The sequence below is a fragment of the Numida meleagris genome, chromosome 16 (genome assembly GCF_002078875.1).
Source record: "Numida meleagris isolate 19003 breed g44 Domestic line chromosome 16, NumMel1.0, whole genome shotgun sequence".
NCBI classification, from domain to species: domain Eukaryota; kingdom Metazoa; phylum Chordata; class Aves; order Galliformes; family Numididae; genus Numida; species Numida meleagris.
The window spans coordinates 3872236-3896258 of NC_034424.1; the positions used below are offsets into that span (position 1 = coordinate 3872236).

Consider the following 24023-nt stretch of genomic DNA (forward strand, 5'->3'; position numbering starts at 1 on the left):
CTCCTCTGGAAACACTGGCCAGCAATCCAACCAAGCTGAGGACATTTCTTGTGTGTCAGGACCAGGGGAAAACAGGGAACATGGACAGAAAGGGATGGGAACGCCAATCTGTCAGGGTTTGTTAAGTCATACAAAGTTCTGAGGATAAGTCTGAGCCCTGGGAACACAGAATTTGGCCATTTATCCCTCGAGATATTGTAGCTCAAACTGCAATGGCTGATATCCAACTGGAGTCAGCGGTGGAGCTGCAAGCCAGTGGCTGCTCTGACTTTCTGATCAGTGCCTAAATTTTCACTTATTCTTTACCCGTTTTAGTTTGAAGCATGTTCGAGCAGTTAGACCTGGGGGACATTCATCAGCTGGGAAATTTAGGGGTGAGGGATGACAAGAGGGGTGATGAGAAATTCTTCTCAAACAATAACTGCACAGTTGAAAAATGCACTTCTGTTTTGGCAAATTGTTCGTGCTGAAAAAAAAATAATGATTGGGCAAAGTCAGTTTTGGTTTTGAGAGCACCAAGGGGACACATTTCCAAATTTCCGTTTGAAACTACCAGGGATAGTTTTTCCCCTTTTGATTTGTCCTTCCAGACTCTTAAGAGAGAACAGTTAGAAAAATATTTCTTTTGACCCCAAATGACTTAGAGGAAGAAAGGTCTTTTGCTTTTCAGTTTGTCAACACTTGGCTTACAACTTGTCAGAATACTCAGTGAACCAAGATCACCCTATGTATCCTTCTTTATTAATGCAGTTCAACCAGCAGTCTAAAGGAAGCAGCTTTTGTGCAAAGCCACTAATTGCTCCCTGCTTAGAACAAGCTGAGAATCACACTGGTAACAACTAGGTACCTTATTTCAGTTCATTTGTCCCTGTACTCCAGCTAATTATAAACTACTAATGTTATTATGTTGAGGTTCAGGGGCAACTTAAAACCAGAGTGCCGTGGGTGCAACCTCCCCAAAGTCACAACATCAGGTGGTGCTGGATACTATCTTCTGCATGCACACACTGAGATGGAAGGAAGAATCCCATTTTGAAGACAGTCCTGCTGAATCTGGAACTGGAACAATATCATGATAGGTGCTGTGCAACCAGGAAGGCGGTCCATGCCCCAAAAAGCTTACAATCTAATTAGAAGACCAAGGACACCAGATGGCCAGGGACAGATGGGGAAACGCAAGGGAACAGTGAGATAATACCGCTCAGCGTGCTGCGGAGCAGTGGTGTCAGCACACCAGCAGCCCTACTGTTGGCAAGATTTTGATAGCTATTGTCATAAATGAGAGTTATAAATAGGGAGGCTGGATAATGAGCTAGCTTTGTAGATGTTTGTGAGGAACTCCTCTCATTTGTGAAGTGGCAGAGATAGAATGAATATAGATGATAATAATAATGATAGATCGCACTTTTCTGAGCTGCTTATTAGGAAAAAAATATGGTGGGTGGTGAGCAGTGATTTCTATTAAACACTGCCCCGAACTTGAAATTATTTCTACTATTATTAAATTATTGTCCAAGCTAGTCCACTTCCCCATAATTTCATTCTAAGTTACACAAAAATGCAGCTCTGCTTTCTGTCTTCCTCAGTATTTATATACCTTATATCAAAGTCCAGCAATCTCATAAGTGTTAATAGGTTTCTATCCTTGCAGTAGCTTGAGGAGATTGGGAAATGCTGTTTTTCCCATTCTGCAGAATGGGAATTGAGACACGGGGTAGATTAATGGCTTGCCCCAGATCATTTCATAAGTGCTCCAGGAACTCAACCCAAATCTTTTAAGTCTCAGCTCGACACTACGTCTCCTTGCAGTATCCTTCCTACGCACCTTCATGCTACTGTTCCAGAATTAGCTAAGACTTTCCACAGAGCTGCTCAGAATTTTTTTGGATTGCTCATTTTTATGTCAGAAAAATGCCAATTCATCAGAGGCAAAACACTTTGTAGAAATTTGTTGATTTAAGGGGAAAAAAAAAGCATTTTGATAAAGTCAGCTTTTCTTTGGAACAGAATGTGTTGAGTTTTCTATTTGGAAAGGATTGGTTCAAGATTGTGTTTTGTTTTTCATTACATGTTGAATAATATATATCAAAAAATCAAAATGAAGTGTTTTCTTAAACAGTATGCTGTGACTGAACAAAAATAAATTTTGTAATTTATGCACAAAGGAAACGTCCAAATTCAAGTACTACTTCTGTTGCATTTTGGAATAAAAATTTGTAGAAACACCTGAAAACACTACATAATAAACTAAACAGAATTTTTACTGTTCCCTATCATTAAAGCTGAGAATTCCAAGAGGTCCAGAAATTCGGATTCTTTCCTTCATGCCTACTACATTCTGCGTGCTAGCCTTTCATTTCTAATATATTCATTGCAACAATTTGGACCTGTAAGCAGAGAGCCTGAAGGAAAAAAATCAATGCCAAAACTGCCCCGAAGAGTGAAAAATAAAATGTTCAATCCAAAAGGCCAGCTGTTATCCCACACCTGACATTCTTTGCAATATTTCTGTTGTTCTGAAGTTCATTCCTGGTCAGGCACCATGCCACCACAGCCACATAGAGCGAACCCTTGGAATTGCAAGCAAACAGTGCCTATTTTGGTATGCTAGGAAGCTGGGGTTACCTAATGATCCTTGCAACTTTTATATCTTCTTGTTTTTTGGCTGGTGGAACACGAGCCATGGCTTCTCCTGGTACAGCTCCTGCTGCTGGGATAACCACAGCCCTGCCTGCCAGGATGAAAAGCCCCATTTAGCTCAGTGCTTCCTATGGGCACCAGGTTCTGCCACCGCTCCTAGTGGATGATGCCAAGGGAACCAGGGGCAGCTGAAAATGGGAGGATAAAGGGACCCCAAGCTGTTGGCTGCAAATTCTGGCCAGAGGCAGATCTACCTCTGTTATCACACTGAGTGAATGAAGAATTTGGTGTGGCCATAAATTCTCCATGAATTTAACCACATCAGTTCTGCAGCCAACAATGGATACCCTTGTGCAGGAATCTTGCCAGGCTGAGACCTCACAGGGCTGGCATAGCATGGGCATTTGAGGGGGAACAGCTGTATCTGGAACCAGGGTTAAGATAAATGGCTGCTGAAGTGAGCTTGAAACCCCAGAAGTTTCACGATGGATACTATCCAGTGAGAGGTGTGCCACACGATTCACTCACCAACATAAGGGTTTAGGAAGGATCCTTTAGTCCATAGGACACTGCTCTGGGGGTGGTTTGGCTTCAAGTTCAGCTTCTTCTTTTGCCCTGCCTCCCCATATAGGGGAAGTTAAAAGCACATTCATACACAGGAGTTTAAATTCAGACTGTAAATGTGAGCTAAAATATGCAGTAGCCCCAAATAACTCTATTTTTAGCAGCTTCTGAAATAGAAGCCAGAATCCTTCGAATGCAGGTCTCTCGCAGCAGGCATGCATCTATGCAGTACTCGGCAGTTGAAGGTTCTACTGGAAGGTCTATTGAAATCAATGAGCCTTAGGTTGAATCTCATTGCAAAAAGATAATCAAATATCATATTAACTCTTAATTTGGAACAGCATATTAAATTAGAAGCACAAATTAACCTGAAACTGCTTTTATATAATGAGAAGATTTAAAAACTGTGCGTCATGAGGGTGGGAGAATTCCTAGCCAATGCTCTTTTTACCAGTTCTGAATCCCAGAGCCAATCTACCTCCAGTGCTGCATTTCAACCTACTCCGTAAGTCCCCATTCTGGGAATTCCACTGAGAAGGAAGGATGAATAGTAAATAAAGACATCTCATACTTCCTAGTATTAATCTACGAAGCACAGAAGGATTGTTAGTATGTAGACCCTAATCAATACCAAGAACTGAAACATCCCAGAGGATATTGAGAATCTGCACTGGCATCTGACCATCAAAAATAATAGCCTCTTCCATCTGTGCATCAATCCTGTTATACAGCTTCCCTAAAAACTGAAGAACCTCAGTCATCACCAGGATTAGATTCCAAAACCACTCAGGTCTGAGTATCTCAAACATTAAAGCAGTTTGGTACCCAAGTGTAAGGCCACCTCTATCTGAGAGTTATTTATTTCGTTCTCTGAGACTGTTCTGCTCTGTGCTAAATCTATCTTGTGACCACCTGGAGCGTTTGAGAGTCTTGGCTGTGATGCTTGTCTGTTTAGATAGACTGCAAGTAGAGCTGGTCAAAAAATTTTGACAGAACAGTTTTTCGCAGGAAAATGTAGTTCTCTTGAAATCGAAACATTACATGGGAACACGTCAATTTTGACAAACTTTTTTATGTTTAAAGTGTCAAAACAAATCATTTTGATTTTCTCTCTTCATTTCTGTTGTACTGAAATGTTTCGTTTTGAGGAGACAAACACATTATTTTTATGTTGTTTCAATTAATTTGCTTTGACATTTTTACTTATTCTGTACGGTGTTGATATATGTTTAATATGTTTAAAATATATTATGTAGTGCATGAAGTATTTGATGGTGTTTTAGTTATAATATTTATTAACACTACACCATGCCAAATATTTCCTGTAGCATTTTAATGCTGCAGAAACAGAAGATATTGATGGTCTCAAATTATTATTATTACTTTTTTGCCCGAAGAGATTTGTGTTCATAAGAATAAAGTTCTGATTCAAAATGGAGTTTTAATAAATAAATAAATAAATAAATAAGTAAATCCACAAAAGCAACATAAACACAAATAGCAGAAATCAGAAGGTACGAATTTTCTGAGGAAATAGTGTGTCCATTTTCCGAGCAGCTCTGTCAGTTCAGTGACTGCATAGCACAGCTCAGGCCTCCTCTGCACATAGGAAAATCAACTTTCTCTGCTTGTTTAATAAACAAATAAAGAAATAGATAAATAAGGAAAATGCAGATTTTCCCAGGGTGGAATCTGTGTGTAATGTCTTCACGAACATCAGGGACTTGAAAATCTTAATACCACTGACCTCCTGGGGCCTTTGGATTCTAAACCACTTACGGACTTTTAAAAGATATATTCTACCTCCTCCTTGGATGTCCACCTGTTAGTGTTTTTGTTTTTTTTTTTTTCTCTCTTTTAGAGACCATTTTTGCTCCTCCATGCGTAGCGGAGGGGAATTGCTCCCCATGCATTTGCGCCATCAAGCCAGTGCAGGAGGCAGCAGAAGCGGGTTGAAAAAAAGGGCAAAAGAGAAGCGAGAATGGCCACACAGAGCAGAGTCTGCAGTGAAGCAGCTCTATTGATTCTTCATTTCACGGACGAAAATGTCCCCGATGGCCCCTACGCATTTGCTGTGGTTCGATCGGAGATGGAGGGCAGCGGGGCTCGTTGCTCCGTACTAGGCCCTGTGCTAGGCCGCACCGCCAGCTGCTGCTTGCAGGCTGAGAGGCGAGAGGCAGAAGAATGAGCATCCCCTGTCTTTGGAGGCTTATTTAATGTAGCAGGGGCTTTTCTGCCTGCTTTCCTTCTTCAAGGGATGTGTCCCTACAGCCAGGCACCACAATTGAAATGCTGAATCCCCCCATGCAGCTGCTCAGAGTGCACCTTTGCATGCAGATTCGCCTGGTTGTCTACAGTTGCTCCAGCTGGTCTGTCACTACAGATTACAGCTTTTTTACTAATAGCAAGGCACTGCCCTAGTCTGAGACTTCCATTAAGGGCTGATGTTCCCACCTCCCCGCCCCACAGATGGCTCCCTCCCAGCCGACACTTCTGTATGCCTGGCCTCATTGCTGCGGTGTGGGAGAAGCTAAGTGCCTCAATTTATTTCCATGTTAGACAACAGTGGAACAAGTTGGAGGCAGAAAAAGATGATAGAAGATGAAGAAATTTTAAAGTTGGGACTTAGTAACTTGAAGGGTGATCTTATCCCTTGTCACCTGCACATCCATAATATTGCAACCCCATCCCTTTGACAGCAACAGTACCACCGAGCACTGAATTATCCCCTGGAAGAGTCCTTGAGCAAAATGCTTCGTGATGCCAAGCTGCACTGTAGAGTCTCTTTGGAGAGGAAGAATGCTCCTGCAGGGAGAGATTGCCCATCCAAGCCAGGTACTGGAAATCATTAGCCCTTCATTGCCAGAGGATTTGAAGGCTGCTGACAGATCGAAAAGAATTGGCATGGACACTTGACCTTTCTCCATTGCCAGCAGGAAATCATTGACCAGGAAGAATAGCACATGCTCTTCTCGTCTCTGCAAGGGGAGGGAAGAAGGTCTGAAGACTACAGAGCTATTTGTAAAACAAACGCTACAGCTTCAACACAACCTGTGCAGTTGGCCAGTGCTGCACTTATGGGCATAATGGAGGGGTGACTTTCAGTTTGGCATGTGTCAGATGTCATCACAGCTCCTCCTGTTCCAAAGGGGACTTTTAGAATGAGGGTCTACCCAGAAGATTCCTTGTGGATGCCGATAGATTCACATCTTTGCAGGCTGGGAACAGGACAGGACATGTTGAAGTGCAGCTTATTATTCATTAGTACAGTGTCCTGCCAAAGAAAGAGCCAGGTCCCCTGCACCAGCATGCACGCAGCCGAATTCCCTACTCTGCATCCTCCTCAAGTGACTGCCTGACAGCGATCTGAAGCAGGCATCACATTTGTTTCTCTAACAGCCTGACTCCCAGGAAGACACTGTGCAATCAGCTAGCCAAAACCAAATCTGAAAAACACCTCCATCACTGGTCATGACTAATTAATTCTGCTTCGACATTCCCCAGGGCACCTACCAGCTAGTAAAAGCTGCTGGAGAAAGAGACACTGCTGTGGAAAAGGAATAAATAGATTTTCTTCAACTGCAGCCATAGAATTAGATAATAAATAACTAGATAGATAAATAATTTTCTATGAGTGGCAAATCAAATGCAGAACAAGAATAAGAATGGCTAGCTGGCTTATCCCGTGAGATCGAAGGTGTTTGGAAGGAGTTTCCAAAGAAGGATATTTAAAGTCTACTGTGCTCGTGAAGGCATAAGCCTGAAGTCATCTATCATGTCTAATGTGACTGTTTACAAAGACAGCCAACTATTCTTGGACATTTTATTCTTGATATAATATTCTTGGCTCAAAGTAGCTCAAGGAAGCGTCTTCCTAATTTACATCTCAGTTTTCTCCCTTCCCCTGCCTGGATTGCAGGCTTTGTTCCCAGAGTATCAGTACAGTCCCCCCCCACCAGCTGCCATGTGCTTGGTCTCTATTCTCCAGAGAGCTGTAGGTACCAGCCCAGATATGGATTCTTCAGTCTTTTCTCCTGTCTGGCCCTTAAATGCTTCTCCTCCCTAAATCCATGTGCTCTGTTCACATCAGTCCATTAACCACACAACAGAGACTCCAGAGACAAAAATGTTATTCTGCACAACTTGAGGACATCGGCAGGAGTTCCAGCAGCATCCCGGATTCAGGTACTGACCCCATACTGTGCATTGTACCAAGCAGATGGCAGTCTAATCCCTGCCAGCACGCAATGCCCAGTGCGCAGAGAGCACCCGTAACCCCTGTCTGATCAAATATGCATACTCACATCTGATTTTACTTGAGCACTAGAAGTCCCTGTGCACTAACTCATCCAGGCAAATCAAATGCAAGACATCCAGACTTCAGTTCCTGCTACAGCAAAGAGGAAGAAACTGTTCATTCCTCTTTGCCCACATATCTCTGCTCTGTAAGTCTTCGCTCTACCTTTGGCCCTTGAGGATACAGGTCCCAGCTTTCAGACAGGTTTATGCTTTCCTCCTTAGACATTCAGTTTGGATCCTGTGCTCCTCCTGCAACCAAGGCTTCCACTCCCTGCCCACCTTCCTACACACCTTCAGCTGAAATCTGTTCACATCTGTCCCTTCCCTCCTTCTTTGCTTCTCTTCTCCTTCACCCATCCTGCTCCTTGTTCAGCCCTTGCAGCAGGCCCAGACAGGACGCGTTATTAACACTTGCCACTTCATTAGTCATCTTCTGCAGGAGGAACAGAGGAGGAGAAAAGAGGAAAGTGCAAAAAGGGAGAGGAAGGAAAGTCGGATTAGAGAAAGAATGACAAAGAATTGAAGGTGTGAATGAGAAAGCGCTGCAGAAGAAGAAGTATGAGAAAAACCTAATGGGTGAGAAAGGGATTTATAATTAATCTGCAGTCGTGTGAGAGAGCAGGGGAATGGAAGTCAAGACCATATACTTCTCCAAAGGCTTCCACTACTGATGTACTCTATGACTCCAGACTAATCTTTTTATTTTCTCTTTTATCTCCCACTGCTCTGTACCCTTTGAGCATAAGTTATTTGAGGTATGAATTGTTTTTAACTGTGTGTAGCACAAAGGAAACTGCAATCATAAGCACTGAAGATGTGAGACATTATTTTTAACACACGCTAAAATCAGACACAAAAAAGTGCTTAGGGATCGACTGACAATGCTTATTAATTCAGGCTGAATCCATTAGATAGCAGTTGTCAAAAAAAAAAAAAAAAAACAGGATGGGAGAAATTTAAACCAGTCAAAGTACAACTGCATTATTTCTAAACTCTCACATTCAGCTGTTGACTTTCATAGTACTTTACTCTCTTCTAGTCTAAACCTACATTTAAGAGAGAATTTAAAGTAAAACTGCTAGATTTACCAAAAAAAAAAAAAAAAAAAAGAATGAGCTAATCCTTATTTCCAAAATGTGAGAAATAATCCCAAGAAATAATCTCAGGGAGATTAGGTTTACTTTTTCCATTAGAAATTGCCATGTACTGCTGTTTTATTTTCAGACAGTCACAGCATCCCTTTTCTCTCTCTGAATTCTTGCTTTCCTCTTCTTTTGGATCTTCTCTGTTTTTTTAAGCACGGCTGTCTCTTAACATGTAACCAGAGGCATAAGGTACCTACAGAAAATTGGAATGAGTGATATCCAAATGCATTTGACATTAAACAAAACGCATAGCTCACTACTATCAGCGATCCCTAATCCAACAAACCAAAGAGTGCTCCGAATGAGATGTAGACAGCAGGAACAGAAGCAGCATTTACAGGGCATCCTGCTCTCCTGCTCCTCGCGCATCCTCTGCCATCCATTCCCACTCCTGAGCTCTCAAGCGTGCTGCTCTGCTCCCAGCCACCCACTGCCAGTCTCAGTCCTAGAGATACTGAGGGAAGCATCACCTGCTTAGCTTCCTGCGTCCAGTGGATCCACTGAATTGTATTCACAGATATCTGCAGACAAACAGTAACGCTGCGCAAGCACAGCAGAGTGTGTGTTTGTCCCCAGCCCTTCTGGCCATGTCTACTACGGCACCTGGGGCAGGATCATGCCCCAGCACCAGAGAAGTATACCTGATCTCTGTGACAGGATGGGTTTGGGGACTGCTCTTTGCTGGTCTCAGGGCTCTGTGCTCCCTCCCTTCCTCTCAGAGCCTGTTGTATTAACAGGGGAGAAGATGCATCTGTGCATTACCTTGACATGAGCTGCAAAGGCAGAGAAAAACCCAGAGCTGCGTCCTTCCTAACACAGTGATTCTTCCACCATGAGCAGCCTGGAGGAGCAGAAATGAGAAAAAAATGCTATGGGAAAACACACTGACTGTTTTCAAAATTAAAAACAAACAAAGTAATGAGAAACACTGCAGGAGAATCCACTGGTAGGAAGGACTTCTGCTCTTCTTTTTAATGTAAGCAGTTTTATCATTAATTGCCATTTACTGCAAATGTTGAAGTTGCTAAAAAAGCTAATACACTGCACTGAAATAGCAATCTTTATTCAGGTGTCTCAAAGCACAGTATGTATGTGCATGCATGGATACGTGCACTTGCATACTTCCTTGCGCACACTGTGTAAGCAAAAACCCCACATCTGTGTGCAGGAGAGGGAAAGAGGTACAATTAACATATTCTTCCTTTACATATTCCAGCAAAAGGTTAACTTCATTAGTGGTCTTAGGTAATGAGAAGATAAGTAAATGCAGGTCAAACTTCTAAACACAGAGCCATTTTGCTGAGGTGGTAGTCAGATGCAAACTGGAGCTGCTCTTGCCCAATACTGGAAATGTAAAGACTCAGCACTGCTTAACACCAGTCTTTGGGGGACTATATTTCCTGAGGACACAGGTTGCTGAATTCTTCAAAAAATCCAGATTTCTCCTCATGCCAAATGTGGAGCTGAGTTCCCTCAGTGGTTCATATTCACTGTGTGAGCCGGAGGGCTCGGAACTGCAGCTTCGACTGAAGAAATTCAGCTCCTACGTACGGAAACACATGCATTTAAAAAGCTCTTCTGGAAGATACCAACCTAAGTGACCTGCCCAAGGTCATATATAACACGTCGGTGACAGCATCAGAATTGAACTATCTTGCCACGGCGCTGCTTTATTCACACAGCGCTGCTGCATCCCAAAACAGCCGCTGCTCCCGGTCCGCTGCTGCCTTCCACTCCTTATCGCAGTCTCCTTAGAGACGCATCTGTCCTGTGCTCCGTAAACCATAATATACCCATAGTCTTTTATTCACTATCCGTCACTGTGCAGTTTTATTGCAGATCCCTGAGTTATCCAGCCTAGCTTACAATCTGCTTATTCCTGCCAGCCGTTCTCCTTTCCAACCCGCACCTCACCTTTCAGCTTTGTCAGTGTTTTAAGTCTTTCAGGTTCTTGAAATGCAGGGACAATTCTCATTCCCTGGGGTAAATCCAGCAAAATTTCGCCAACACCAACCTGCTGGTTTCTTTCTCCCTTTGCTCTATTTTTAATGCAAATGGTTGGAAGCCAGAACCTAGCACTGGTCTCTGCAGTCACATTTGAACCAGTCCTTCAAGAATACTAACTCACAACTGCCATTTTAAAGCTCTGATTCCAATTCTTGCTGTCTTTAAATTTTACTTCCCCCCTCTTTTCTTCTCCCTTCATCAGAAATCAATCTTCCAATAATGCAAGTAAGCTGCAGTCCAACCCACAGCTACTTTTTGGCGTGCATCTTTCTCATGCATTTTGCAGAATGAAAACTCTATTGTCCATCCTTCTTTCCTGCCAAGCCTATAAGCACAGTAATCATCACACCTACAGAACACCTTGCTGGCCGATTTGCACCTGCCTGTCACATCTCTCTATTGTTTGCAAGCCAGGAAGCAAAAGAATCATTTTTTTCTCGATGTGGCAATTTGTCTCAGCACTTGCACTTGCTTTGCCAGTGAACTTTGTGTTCCTGCCTACCAGCTCTCCTCTCCTTCCCAGCTCCAGCCACATATCTCTCCCCGAGCTTTATTCTATCTACAGTATGAGCTCTCCTCACAGCCATCTTTCATCACATCCCATCTTTCTGAAGGAAATACACTTTAATTACCTGCCCTAGGGCAGCTGGTTGGGGAAGAACAGTCTCTTTGCACACCTGGTGATGTCTACAGCCACAAGACATGTGGTCTTCAGAAAGCATCCCCTGCCAAAGCAAAGCACCCCTGTCTGTATACAACAGCCTGCCGTCCCTCTGGCAACAGGAAAATAAGGCTGATGTGAGAGGAAGGGTATGGAGGAGGCCAGGTTCCTCTGTCTTCCCACCAATGCAGCCCTGGTGGTGGTGGAAGACACTGGGCAGGAGACAGGATTCTGGCCAGCATACAGCATCATGGGGTGGTCCCCATCTGGGGAGCACCTTGGAACACCGTGGTGCACAGGGCTGCAGCACTGGATGGAGGAGATGGGACACAAAAGGGCTCTGTCATTGGTATCTCCTCTACCAGGGCAGTTTGGTTGAAACTCCAGATGCACCAAGTCATTTATCTCTGCCGCAGCCTTCCTCCATGAGCCTGGGCAAATTCTTTAAGGTGACAATTCACACACATCCTAGAGGCTGATTTTCCAAGTGTTCAACATATCCCGCTGTGATATTTAAGGCCCTGTTTTCTCAAACATTCCGTTATCTTGCCACTGACTAGTTTCAAAATTAGTAAAGGCTAAGAGTGAGCTCCCGTTCCTGCAAACTGAAATGCTTCCACTGACTGTAATAGGATTTGAATTGATCCCTGAGCCTTGTGCTGCACTTCCCCTGCTACAGAGCAGAGGTGACAGCATTCCCTGCCTCTTTTCCTACTCCTCTGTCTGGACTGCAGGCCCTCAAGGGCAGAGAGCTTGCACTCATACAGTACCTTGCACAGGAGACTGCAAGCTCCTCAGGGCTCCGTGTCATCCCGCAGACAACAGCAGTGATCGAGGAAGTCGAAATGTGCAGCTCAGGGTCATTGCAACTGCTTACAACCACCCATTTTATGCGCTGCTTCAATATCTACTATAATCTTTGAAATTACTTACGTGGGAGTTGACATAGAAGAAGAGACTGTTGGATTGATATTCTGTTTGGCAATGATGAAAACCTTTTTAAAAAATACCACCTAAATCCAGCACCCACAGAAGCAATTTGCTAATCTCTTTGCTGACTGAGCTTCAATCAGTCGTATTACCACCACCAGCCATATTACCTGGACAACCATGTTATATCCTTCCTAGGCAGAGAGAAAATGTCCTTCCTGACCCCAGAAGATGGTCAGCTTTTGCTTTGAAGCATGAGATCTGATTACCATTGTCCTAGATTGCAGAGCTGCAAATGCTATTAATTGCTACAAAGTTGTGTAGCCCTTTACACTTCAAATCCACCCAGACTTTCATCTCAGCGACATCCTGCAGCAGGGAATTCTGTAGCTTCGCTATAGGCCGAAGAAAGGACTATTTCCTTTTAATTTGCTTTAAAAGTTGTGCCCTTTAATTTTGATGTGTCCCTTGTTCTTGTATCATCAAAGCATTAAAATGTTTCTGATCGCTTTTCTTTCTAACCTTCAGATACTTTTGTGCTGGAACCCAAATGTACCTTCTTACTCCTAAGCTTTCCCAGACTAAATAAACTAGTCTTTCCAGTCTTTCCTCATTTAACTTGTTAATATTTGTAAAGCAATTTAAAATATATTAATATAGTTCAATTATAATATTGTTTCTATTTTTCATCCTTCCTTTTAATGTCTCAAGTATCCATTTAATTTGCCATCCATCTCCATTGATTCTCCTTCTGACGATATGTTAGTCTTTATAATATCCTGGGGAATATTTCTTCTGCCTTCCTGACCAGCATTTTGGAACAAAGGAACTGAACTCCATCGGATCATAAACATGATTCACTCTGCACTCCACACGCGTATGGATTTGCAGTTGCTTATACTTTGATCTTGGAATCAGATTTCATTATGCCCATGGTAATTGGAAATCTGTCTGTGTGAATCAGGCTGCAGGATCAGGCCCTTTGCAGACATGATGGCTGCGGGTTGGTGACACTTCAGCACATATTTAAAAGCCTGCGTTCAATGTTCTTTGGGCAATATTTAAGCCCTCAGTAATGTATTCTGCAGAAGATGCCATGAAGACAAGGATATGATCCAATGTCCGCCCAGTCACCAGGAGGGCAAGGATGGAAAATGAAAGATAGTTATTCACTCCTTCTCATCCTACAGAAAGTTGGAGGCACCCAAGGAAATCATGTGGCAGCAGATGTACAAAACAAAACAAAACAAAACCAACAACAAAATTGAAACTCTTTTGCACACAACCTGAAACTATTTCCTTTACTGCACAATGTTGTGAAAACCAAAAGCACAAAAAGACTCTGGGAGGAAATAACCGCGCTCACAAGAGCTAGGCCTCCCAGTGACACTGCACACAGCCACCGTGAGACAGCTGGTGACTTCGAGCATCCCCAGCCAGCTGGGGGAAAGCTCCAGGCTTTCCCAATCCCACTCCCCTCAGGGCCCACTATTGACCCATAGGACACAAAGCCATTGCTAAATGGACCCTTCACTTCACCCAGGGTGGCAGCTCTCGTATAGCTCTTCCGTTGTCATCCCATCTCAGAGTCTTAACTGAGGGACTTCCATTGGCCTTTGATGTTTTTTTATTTCTTGGAGCACCCCGTATTTATTTTTCCCATTCTGTAAAGATACTCCGTTCCAGCAATTTCAACAAATGTTGCTTCCTCCCATTGTTTTGGTGGTACCACTTCTGAGCTGCTCTCATTTTCAGCGCAGTCTGACCCAGCTCCATCGCCAACACAAACCACCGCTTCCTCCATTTCACTACCGAACATCCTGAGCAGCACACTCAGTTCTGATCACTAACTTTTACCATTAACTTTCCTCCCTGAAAAGCAAAGAAGATTATTGATATGTGTATCTATAAATGCATAAAAAAATTAAAATATATATATATATTTATAAGAACTCATAGGCTGCTTTTAGCCAGCACAGCATAAATATTGATGGAGAATCCTAACTGGTGGCTTTCCACTGCCTGGTTACATTCATCTGGCTGGCCTAAAATACAGTGCAGCAACCCACCCTCATTTTCAAATACTTTACAGTTCTCTTCAGGAGAATGGAAATGGCAGATAAACACATTATCAGCATTCTCAGGCACAAAACAGTGAAGCCTGGAGTTGTTTTGCAGAAACAACTCCGAATTTGGATGGCATGACATAAGCAATTCTAGAAATAGCTCCTGGTCTTAAGGCTACATTACATGTGTCCCCATCGCTGCTTTCCCTCCGTTCACAGTTTCAGTACAACCAATATGTTGTCTTTGTTAATTCTCTCCTCCTCAGCATTTCTCAAGCGTTCCTCAGCCTCACCTCGCGTCTCATAATCTCTCCCTGCTCCCTTAAAACACGCAGCTGCTTTTGACTGCAAGTCTCCCCCCCGCACGGAGCAGTGCAAGAAATGCCTCGAATAACTCTAGCATCCTCATACTGCAGGCAAGGAGGTGGCCTGAGCCAGGAGGGACCTAAAGCCACATATGTACCCCAGCATATGTCTGAGGGTTTTGCTACCCGCTCACCATCTGTACCTGCCTGAAGAGCAGTCACATGCAGAAAGCAGTCAGGCTGCTCCAGCACTCGTAGCCTGCCTGGCTGCTGCGTATTCCACCGATCCCAGAAGTCCAGCTAGAGACTCGCACCTGCTTGTCTCGGTTCTCCTGCTTGTCCTGATGCACTGGCCTCCTGCCGGGGTCACAGTTCAGTTCCTTCTGTCCTTCCATGCTTCGTTTTAGCTTCTTTGCACTTTTCTAACTATTTCTCTGAACAAACATCTTTTATTTATTCTCCTGGTCCTGGCAGCATGTCTGGAATGTATTGCTTACACAAGGCAATGGTTCTACAGCTCACCCTCCCCATCTTCCACGCTGCTTAGCAAGTCAGCATCCTCAACAGCAAGGATAAATTATCACAAAGGTCTCCAGTGTTTGCAGTGTATCTGACAACCTCATACATTGCTCCAGCAGGTAAAGAGATGGCTAAATGGGATCAGTTGTGCCGACTCAGTACTTCTGGCCAAAACTGCATCCAAAACCATGACGGACACAGCAGAATCTAGAGAGCAGGCCAGGTTCTAAATCACATTCTAAATCAAACCCCATGATAGAGATCCTCACTCACCACGAAGCCAGTTAACTCCCCTGGCTTCGGCAGGCTGTGCTGACTTACAGCAAGCAGATCCTGGCTTTTCACAGGTACTCACTGTACAACGCATTCCAGCTGCAATATGCATAGGTACAAAAGTCCCAGCCACAAGAACACTTGCCAGAAGGCTCCAGGTTTTTTCTTCTATAAGCACAGTGGAAGAACACGCTTTCTCCCAGGAGAGCCACGAGACAGGTCACAAACATGAAGGGACTGCAAGAACCAAAGCTCCTCTGTGGTTTTAGGTCCCCTTACTCTGCTGGAAATCATGCAAAATGGGAGAGCAGAGGGGAGTGTGAGAGCTCCCTCTGCTCCTGTGTTGTGTTTTCATTTCCAACAAAACGCCCTGGAGCCAGTTTTTTTCTGGAGCTGCCCTCGTGTGTGAGAACCCCTTGTAGCTTGGTTTGCAAGGCTTTGTGTCACTCCTTGGTACGTATCAGCACAGAGTTGGCTTTGTTGTGATTTGTTAACCTGGGAAAGATGTCACTGCGATGGTGTTATTCTATTCAAAAGTGCTCACTGCTAATGCACACAAAAAAAATTGTTGTAGGGATTGAAAGCTGTACTGGTGCTCCTCACACCTGAGCTTCTACCTCTTCCCAGCATTTCTATCACCAACACCAACACAGCACAATGACGGCGTGTCTGGCAAACGCTGTTCACCCTGTCCTCCTCTGGCAGCCACCATTTGAAGAAGTCAGTTTAGATTCTTTGCTCTGCTCAGCTTCCGCTGCTTCAACTTACTGCTATTCCCACTGCCACTGTAAGGGAAGAACCATCAGCAGCACAACAAAATAGGAGGGAGAAATGGTGCGAGCAAGAGCATTGCAGCTTACTGTGTCAACACCCAGAGACGTGCCGTCAGCAGGGTGGGGGGGCTCGGTGTCACCAAGGGGACCCAGCACTGAGCAGGCCTGGCAGCAGGCATGGCAACAGTGCTGAGAGTAGGTAAGCAATGCCTTGTAGGCAATCGTAAGATGGATGTGGAGCACATGACTTCAGAAGAACAAATAGAAAAAATAAGTACGCATCTTTCTCTCCTTCTCTTGTGATGCTGCTCAGAGGCCTTCCTGCTTCCAGGCTGCAAACAAACAGCTCTGAGGTCTGCAGAGGGGCAGACATGTTGTATACCCAGCCCAAGCACTGAGGGGACCCAGGCCCTGACGCTCAGCTTCTTTTCGTAGTGGCATGCTCATGCCACCTTCACTTCGGATCTCATCCAGCATCCCCGAAGTAAATTTCACCCTTTAGATTTTCTTCATCACAGCCTGCATCCACTGCCTCTCTGATTTCTGTTCTTTCTTGCACCCCTCCCACCCACTAGTCCTAGCACTTTTTCTTCCCTGAAATGGAACGGTTCAGCTCATCATGCCAGCACAGCTGTCCCATGCCTACTCTCAAACATCACCTCGTTCATCAAGTCCATCCCTGCCCATGCTTGACTCCCTCTGGACAGAGGAACCCAGCAGCCGTACCCTATTTCCCATTCCCACACTGACCACAGGCCGCAGCCCCATCACATCGAGCTCTGCACCTCTGCACGGCAACACAGAGCTGCACGGCGAGCAGGGAAAAGCCCAGAGCACTCGGGGCTGCCCCACAGAGCTGGGATGCTCTGCCCCAGCCCAGCCCCATAGGGCGGCCGTGAGAGCAGGACCGTGGCTCTACCAGCAGCCCGCTCCCTCCATGCATGGATGTTCTCCCTCTCTGAGAAGCGTTCTGGGAGGAAATGGGCCAAGGTCCTTAGGGTTGTTAAAGATCTCGTGGTAGTTTTGCGAGAGGGACGGCGTAAATCAAACCGTAGGACACCAGCTACCCAACTCCGGGTAATTTATATTCTGCCTCACTAACTTCATCTCTGCACTTTCAATGCGTGATTTTTCACTTCCCCTGTAGTATTTGCTGGCACGGAGAAGCTGCTGGGCTCTGTCCCAGAAGTAGCTGCATTTCATCACCAGCTAAAGGGTTCCTGCGTGCATGGGGCCAGATCCTCAGCAGGACTCCTGCACCCGCCAGGATCCGGCCCAAACTCATTCAGCTGCACCTGGGCTCCTCGGAAAAGAGAGCCCTGTTGTTATTTACCGCTTTCCTCACCCTCGCCCCCAAGTTATAAACAGCGCTTGGCTCCCACTCCGGGCAGGGGGAGGCGGGCGGGCCCTGCTCGGCTCCGCTCGGCCCGGCTCGGCTCTGTTCGGCCCCATTCGGTCCCGCTCGGCTCCGCTCGGCTCCGCGCCCGATCGCTGCGTGGAGCCACAGCGCCCCCTCCTGGGCTAAAGCAGCGCCGCCCGCCCCGCGGCCGCGGAACGGCTCCGCACGGGCGCAGCGGGACGCGGAGCTGCGCGGCGGCGAATGGAGCTTTGCCGCCGAGGTAACACAAGAGAGGTCCCTGCGTGGTGCCCAGTCCGGGAGCGACGTGCTGTGGGGTGCCTCAGGGCTTTGCAGCTTCGTTTCCTGAGCTCTGGCAATACTAATTTTGCTTTTTTTTTGAGGGGATTGAGTAAACCTCCCTGCGTCAGCTGCTCCACACGCTGGGTGTAAACTCCAAAAATGCACATCCAGCTCGGGAGGTGGGCAGGGAGATGATACGGATGGGTCTTGGCCAGTGCCGGTTTGCACAGCCCCTTCCCGAGCAGCGCTCAGAGCAGGTGCTGGGATTGTGCCTGAGCAGAACAGGAGGCTCTGAGGTATTTCTGCTGCACAGACAGCAGCAGTCAGAGCTCCACAGGAGTGTACAGCATCAGCCTCACGCATACTTCCAGTGTAGTAAGCAGTGCAGGTGAGGAGGGAACGGGGTTACGCTCTCCATCAGGATTCTGTGATCGTCTCCTTTGGGATGCCCTATTACCTACAGCACACCTTTCCACCCTGTGTTCCTCCTCTCCAAAGTTTCACCATGGACTTCAGTTGGCCTCATCGCAATCCTGCTCTGGGAGAACAGCACAGCCTCCTTCCTAGGCCCTATGGAACGGGGAAGGGGAGGAAGGTCAGAGGGGGACGCTGCTTAAATACCTCTAATGCACTGACATCACCTCCCCTGTGTGTACTGTGCCTGCCCTGATTGGGGGGTGCTTGCAAAAGCGGATTTGTGTTTGCACTCTGCGGATGGGAATTGCTCTGAACCTAGGTGAGACTGAAGCAGAGCCTGCACTGCGCGTATTTAGCTATAGATGCATGTGTGATTTTGCTCACAGATGGAAAAAGCCATGCGACTCTTGCAGAGCTCTTCACATTCTCACAGAGTGGTCCTTGAACAGAGAAGGAATGACGGCTGTGGGATTGCCTCTGCTCCCCCAAGCCATTCCCTGGTCCCTGGCTGCTGCTCTGCTCTTCCAGCAGTGAAATCAGTGCTGAGTTCCTGGGAACAAGCAAAGAGCACTAAAACAAACGTAGACTCACAAAACGCTTTTTCTGCTGAGTGGCAAAGGGCTTTGGAGGCAGACAAACCCCAAATCAATGCCTGGAATCAGCTACAAAAGAGAAGACGATACTGAAGGAGTAAATCACCTACCAGGAGACCCGCAAGGAAGACAGCGTGTGCATGCTTGTGTGAACGTCTGAATCCTTGATTCACATAATGAGCCCTGCACATTACGGCGTTCATGTGTAGATCAGCACCGTGTGTCTGCGTGCAGGGGAACTGCGGGGCTGTGCAGCTTCCAGGCGAGGGTGAGACCAAGATGCCGTGCTTAGCGTGGGGTGGATGGGGCGAGTTCACAACGTGTGTCTTGTGTGCTTAGCGTGTGCAAGCGTGCAAGGAAAACCCGACTGCTTGTCTGTGTGCTGTGTGGGAGGGAGAGAGCCTGGGTTTGTCTGGCTGTCACTCACGAGCAGATCTGATCAATCTTTTTCCTTTTCAAGGCGTAATATATATATATCCTTCTATATTTCTTGCTGCAAAGCATCACCTCCTTTTGACTTGGTGTCTCCTCAGTAACCCTCACGTACTTCTCTACAACTCCCAGAAAAGCAGCTTAACTGCCATTAACAAATTATTATGCACCCAGATGAGCAGCCAGAGTAAAGCACGAAGGATCCTTCTGCCCTACCTAGTGCAGATGTCAATCACAAGGCTAAATCCACACATTAATGCTGTCAGCGCTTCATCTGCCGCTTGTTCCTCTCCACAAAAAGAAAACTGTATGTAAGAACTGACCCCCCCTCTCCCTTCTTGTCTCTCAAGTAAAAGCACAGAGTGACTCTCCGACGCCAAAAGGCACACACACACCTACAGCATCACTCTCTTTTGGTCATAGCTGGATTTTAACCCCAAGCTATGCCGGACCCCGGGGATGATGTCATGGTGGGGAGATGCCCTCTGTCATCCTATTCCCCATGGGCAGGAAAAGGGAAACTTGTGCTCCACGACAGCACTGAGCACTGAGCTGAGGGAATCCAATCTCCTGCTCTGTGGGATGCGGCCCCTCCGCCATCGCTGCCCTCCCCCGGCTCTGCTGCTGTCTCCCAGTCCCCACTCCAAGTAGAGGCAATCAGCCCAGTGTGAGATTCGAGGCGACAGACTTTCCTTTTCCTCCGCGATTTGCTTGTCACTTGCTAAAACGGAGCGGTGGATTAAGTGGAGATGACACCATCTCCTTGGGGACGGTCCCCCCCCCCCTCTCCGGGATGTATCGATACTCGGAATACAGATGGAGCCTGGCTGCCTCCCACCCCCGGCTCGCTGCCAACACAGCCGGGGCTGAGCCCCCCCATTGCCGGGCATCCTCCAAGGGCTGCGTCCTTCCCAGCGCTCCCAGTGCTCCCAAGTGCCGACAAAGCTCGGCCCCACGCTCCCCCCACAAGTACTACACAGGACCTCTGCCATCCAGCCCCCCGGGAACTCCGTGCTGCCCAAGGTGGGGGTGCGGAGCGGAGGCACACTTGTGCGGGGCTGGGGACGGAGGTGCCGCGGGCGTTACACAACGCGGCCGAGGCAGGACGGGGACGCCGGGGCAGTGGCATCGCTGCAGCCGCAGCGCCGCGCTCGCCTTACCTGATGCTAATGTCCCTCTCTGGCGGAGATCTGCTCGCCCGTGGGTTTTATTCGGCTCGGTAGGAACTTGTGGGAGAGCTTCTCTGTCCAGCTTGCATACTGGGTGCTGGCTTGATAATGCAGGCGTGAAAATCCTGGGGCTCTAGCAGTCCTTTTCATGCTCAGACAGAAAATCCCCCTCCTTGATCCAGATCGCGGGCATTAAGGGCAGAGGAAAAAAAATCCTTCTTTTTTTCTTCCCTCTTTCTTTCTGCTTTTCCTTTTATTCTTTCTTCCCCCCCCCCCTTTCCTTATTCCTGTGCCCCCCCCTCTCCTCTGCTGCTCAGTTCGTAGCCATCGGGGGAAGGAGCAGAGGCAGCAGGGAGAATGGAGAGGGGGTTAGAAATAAAAATGAAAAGGGCTCCAGGAGGGAAGCGAGAGGCTGGGCTTGCCACAGGGGGAGGGGCTTGGAGCGGCCTGGAGAGGATGAATGGGGAAGAGGAAAGCAGGGAGGAGCCCCAGCCTGGCCATTTTATTCTAAGAAGTGTTTTGTACATAATTAGGAAAGGGGGTGGGGCGGAGAGGGGGGGAGCAAAAAGGAGGGACTTAAGCTCCGTCCAGACGGAGCCTGGGCCGTGGGAAGGGAGGGTGAGACGGGGAAGGGCCGCTGGACGGGGCTGGGGGAATCTAAACTTGCCCGCTCCCCGTTTTCGGAGAGCAATCTGCAGCGGAGCTGGTTACGATTCCAGGCAGCCCCCATCCATTAAATATTTTTAATACATATTTTTTCCTTTTCCTCTCCGTTCCCCTCCCTCCCTCCTTTTCTCCCTACCGGAGCAAGGCAGCGCAGGGCTCGATCCTCCGAGCAGGCTGGATGGAAGGAAGGAAGGAAGGAAGGAAGGAGGGCGGGAGGACGCGGGGGCTGCTCCCCCAGCCCTGGCTCCGCGCTGGGCTTCCACCGCCTCTCGGGGCGGGGGGAAGGAGCCGGCCGGCCGGGTGCGGTTCAGCACCACGGACAGCTCCGTCCCGGCGGGGCGGCGGCGCCCAGGGACCGCCCTGAGCCCCCGGAGCCTTCCCCGGGCAGCATCGGGCGAGCAGAACCGAGTCGAGCCGAGCTGAGCTCCCCCGAGCCTCCTCACTCGGTTCTAGGCTGGGTTCGCTTGGCAGAGTGGGTTAAAATCCCAATGCGCGACTAGGGAAGGTTTGGGAATGGGATCTCCTGCTCCTCCGCAGCTTGCCTCTGGTTCATGTTAGCAGGATGGACCTCTGCAACTGCCTGAGTGTTTCAAAAAATATAAGAAAGGCAAGGGAGGAATGAGTTGGAGATGGAGGTGCCTCAAGGGCATCGCTCACCCAGACAAATCTCCGCAGCCCAGCAAAGCCCAGAAAGCGCAGAAAGAGCATTTAACACTCCCTACCATTGTGAGAGGTTTCTAGCCAGAGACCTCTCAGACAAATCATTAGCAGTGCTGTGTTGCCAGAAGGGAAAACACTCAGCCACGTTGTGCAGGGTATATGGGGCAGGGAGGACAATGGAAGATACCCTCCTCCCATCTCCTTTCTCTGGCCTGCAAGGACAGTCAGTTCTGCCCTTCTCTCACCCATCCCCTGTGGCTGCAGAACATTGTCTTAAGCTAAATCTTCAGCAAATCTTTCCTAAGCAGAATTAGAAGTTGTTTGCTTAAAATCCAGGCTGCTCTGATAGGGTTGAGGCTTAGCTTATCTCAGTTACAGTGTACCCAAAGCTTTTGAGTTTTACTTTTTTCCAGGCAAAGTTCAGCTGCAAAGCATACTTCTTGGTACACCACTCTGATTCTATCATATTGGCTCATGTAAGAAATCATGAAATAATTCTCACAGATCTTCCTGGTACAAGGCCGCAGGGGAATGGCATACACCATGACAGAGAGGTTTGAGAGATTAGCTCTTTTATAGGCCATAAATCTGCAAAGCATTTGTTTAAACAAACAAATAGTGCCTGGAGTTAACACTAGTGCGTATTTTCATTGTTGATCATGGCATTTACCAGAAATGAGAGGGAGATCTGAGATCTTAGAGAGAGATCTTAGATGAGGATGTTTTAAATCAAAACAAAATCTCCAGGAAGAAACAACTGCTGTTGTCACATGGGATTTACTGATTCATCTAACAGAACAATACTGGGTATCTTTCCTCATTGCCCCAGGGAAGGTTACTGTGTGATTAGGTCTAGCAAGACCTGGGACAGCTCAGATGAATATTTCATATTCCTGTGAGGAGTCAGTGAGAGAAAACAGGTGAGCTGATACTACTCAGTCACCCAAAGGTCTCAGAGACCTAAAGAACAACTCAAAAATTCTCTACAAAGTAACACCTTCTTCCACAAGGTCAGAGTCAGCAAAAGCCTGTGATCAGTGTCCTGCCTGAAAACAAGAATTACCATCGGTATCATAAACTTATAAGAGGAGAACAAAGCAAAATGAAAAGAGAAGTTTTGCCCATAATTCTCCTGCCCCGGACTGTTGTCTCTCTTCCACCCCAGTTCATAAACACACTATTCCCTCCTCTTTTCCAAAAGCTTTTACTGTCTCTGTATCAAAAGAGGATTATTTGGTGCATTGAGTATTCAACATGTTCTTTTACAGTATTGTTGTGTTCAATGAGCATTGCTCATCTGAATGGACACTCACTGCATAGTCCACTGGTTTAATTTGCTGCTTTGGAAACCTAAGCAGGTTACAGCATATTTAGCTATGTGTCTGTTCTTATGTGTCAAAGATAAGGCTTTTGGATGCCATTTTTAAAAACAAAATTATTTCACTCCAGTAGCTTTCTCTTCTCAGTCATCTCTTCTTTTTAGCCTTGGATATTTCAGCTCGCCTTCTGCCTGCAATGAACGAAGCCTGGATCTTCACCCCAGATCAGCAAAGCTCCATTGAACAAGAGTCTTTATTTCTTCTTCCAGTGAGGAGTTTTTCTGAGTTGTTAACAATTTTAGCGTGTCCAATTCTCACTTCTTCTCTTCCAACAGTTTTCTTGAAAGCAATGATTAGGGTTTTTTAAATTACAATATTCTTTCCATGAAGAAAATAGAAACTAGTCAATCAAGACAGGATATGAAGGAGAATAGAAATTCGTAACATGTGGTGTAAAAAAAAGTCTCCCATTTGCAAATAGTAGGCAAAAAAAATGGTGGTGAGGATAGAGAAACAGTAATTTGGGCTGTCAGAAGCTTAGCAAGACATTACATGAAACTGAGAGATCTGAAAAGCAGAAATAAGTGTCCATGTTCAGGTGAGTTTCCACTGCACGCTCCAACTGTTATTTCCTAGTGCAAAAGTATCTGTATGTGCCAACTGCACATGGTGAGTACTTCATTTCTATCTGTGATTCTACAGCAAAAACTCACTTCAGAGTCCCCTAGGTTGGTGAAAATAATCAGACCCTACTCTTGAGTTTTTCTTGTGCTACCAGCAAACTTCTTCTTTCTAGGTACCCTCTTGTGTTACCCTCCTTGAGGATGCAGTATGTATTCTTGTCAATGTTTTGCAGACTTCCTTGTTTATTACAGGCTAAAAATGGATTAAACTTGCTTTGTGAGCATAGTATTGGTATTCTGGTGCTCTCCCAGTCTCTTACGAA

At 46.5% G+C, this 24023-nt stretch overlaps 1 protein-coding gene across 1 annotated transcript in view; it reads right to left on the reverse strand.

The window, feature by feature from the left end:
* BRINP1 (BMP/retinoic acid inducible neural specific 1) overlaps window positions 1–20688 on the reverse strand; it is an 87592-nt gene extending 66904 nt beyond the window's left edge. Inside the window, exon 1 of the mRNA XM_021414066.1 lies at window positions 20424–20688. The gene's annotated coding sequence lies outside the window, so the exon portion shown is untranslated. The remainder of the gene's footprint in view (window positions 1–20423) is intronic.